Source organism: Elephantulus edwardii, unplaced genomic scaffold (assembly GCF_000299155.1).
Source record: "Elephantulus edwardii isolate Elephantulus edwardi_28Jun2011 unplaced genomic scaffold, EleEdw1.0 scaffold00098, whole genome shotgun sequence".
NCBI classification, from domain to species: domain Eukaryota; kingdom Metazoa; phylum Chordata; class Mammalia; order Macroscelidea; family Macroscelididae; genus Elephantulus; species Elephantulus edwardii.
In genome coordinates this window covers 906,565-908,683 of record NW_006399848.1, presented here as the reverse complement: position 1 = coordinate 908,683, position 2,119 = coordinate 906,565, and positions in this window count along the sequence as shown.

Genomic DNA, 2,119 nt, shown 5'->3' with positions numbered 1-2,119 from the left:
TCTTATTCTGGACTGTTATCATACAAGTAATGTCTAATCATATATATATATATTTCTTCTAAACAGTTCTTTCTTTCATCTGTTCCAGTGCAGTGTTCATTATTCATTATTCATACCCTCTTAGTTTCTCCTCAACCTCCATATCACTATTGTTTTACAACAGTGCTGTTAGACAGTATTCATCCTTTTGTGATTGAGATATTTCATCCAGAATAATGTCCTCCAGCATTTGACTGTGTGGATCACAACAAACTGTGGCTGACTAGGAAAAGAATAGGAATCCCAGAACACTAGCTTGTGCTTACGTGAAACCTGTATTTGCATCAGGAAGCAGTTGTCAGAACAGAGCAAAGAAACACTGCATGGTTTAAAATCAGGAAGGATGTAAGCCAGGGATGTGTCCTATCACCATATCTTTTCAATCTATTTGCAGAGCAGATCATCAGTGAGCCTGGGCTCTATGAGGAGGAATGTGGCATCAGGATTGGAGGAAGACTCATCAACAACTTGCATTATGCAGATGATATAACCTTGTTTGCTGAAACTGAGAAGAACCTGAAGCACTTACTGCTGAAGGTCAAGGACTGAAGCCTTCAACATGGATTGAAACTCAACATCAAGAAGACAAAGAATCTCACCACTGGGCCAATTAGCAGCATGATGATAGACAGTGAAGAACTTGAGATTGTTAACAGTTTGCTTGATTGCACAATCAACACTTTCGGTACCAGAAGCTGGGAAATCAAAAGATGATGCTGTCAGGGACATCTCCAGAATACTGAAGAGCAATGATGTAAGGCTGGAGACAAAGTTGAGCCTGATCCAGGCCATAGTTTTTGCATGCTATGTGTCAGAGAGCTGGACAGTGACTAGGGATAATAGAGAATTGATGCCTTTGAGCTGTGGTGCTGCAGAAGAGTGTTGAATATACCATGGACTGCTAGGAGAACAAACAGGTTTGTTCTGGAGAGGGTGAAACCTGGCTGCTCTCTGGAGTCAAGGATTCTGAAGCTTCATCTGACATACTTTGGGACCAGTCCTTGGAGAGGGACACCATGCTTGGGAGGGTGGAGGGACAGTACATGAGAGGAAGACCCTCAATGAGATGGATTGACTCAGTGACTGGGGTAAAAGGGTGGGTATGTCAGAGACAGTAAGGTTGGCTCAGGATATAGCAGGGTTCAGAACTGTTATATATAGGGTCACTATGAATCACAAGAGACTCGACAGCATATAACAACAACTATGCCCTCCACGGTCATATAGAATTTTCTTCTGCAGAGAAAAATCTTTATAAATCTGAGACTGAAAATCTATTTTGCTGTTTAGTTTATATGCTGTCATTTATTAATCACATGCCCTTGAACAAGTTAATTCACTCTTCAAAGCCAGTTTCCTTATTTATAAAGTCCTGAATATTTAAATATAAGCTATGTAAATGCTACAGCATTTGAATTGCTAAATTAGGCTTAGCGCTTTGGCCTCAGGTCTTTTGCTTTGCTTATATTGCCCTCCTCATTTAGTTCTTTATTCTTATAATCTGTAAATCTGATTTTATGTTCCTGCCCAAGACCATACAAATATTGTGTATGTTTACTGTGAAATTCCAGCAGGTGCCATTCAATACCGTGAAAGATGGTATTGGAGTTGTCCAGTGGAGCATCCCTGGTTTTACACTGTCTTTTGATTTCTACTTGGGCCAGTTTTCAAACCCATCCTACACCCTGGGATTTACTATTCATGGATTATGGTATTTATTAATCTTGTGGTTTCTGACTTGATTTCCTTACCTTCACTTTCTTCTGGCATGCCTTTTTTTTTAAAAATTTTTATTTTTTTTTCCTGGCATGCCTTTTGATGCTTCTAACCATAAGTCTAGAAACTGATAATGACTACATTAAACTGATATCCCACATCTAAATTGTATCAACCCCATTGCCTCGTTTTCCCTTATAAACACAGATATGCTTAAAATGGGGTTTCTTTCCTAAATAATACTTTGGATTCATGTGTTGAGACTAAAGGAGGAGGAATTTTTAAAATTCATGACAAGTATGTGTTATAATTATTTGAGAGTGAAAGTGAACTTCTTTCCTCCTCACTGAAACTTTATTTTTTT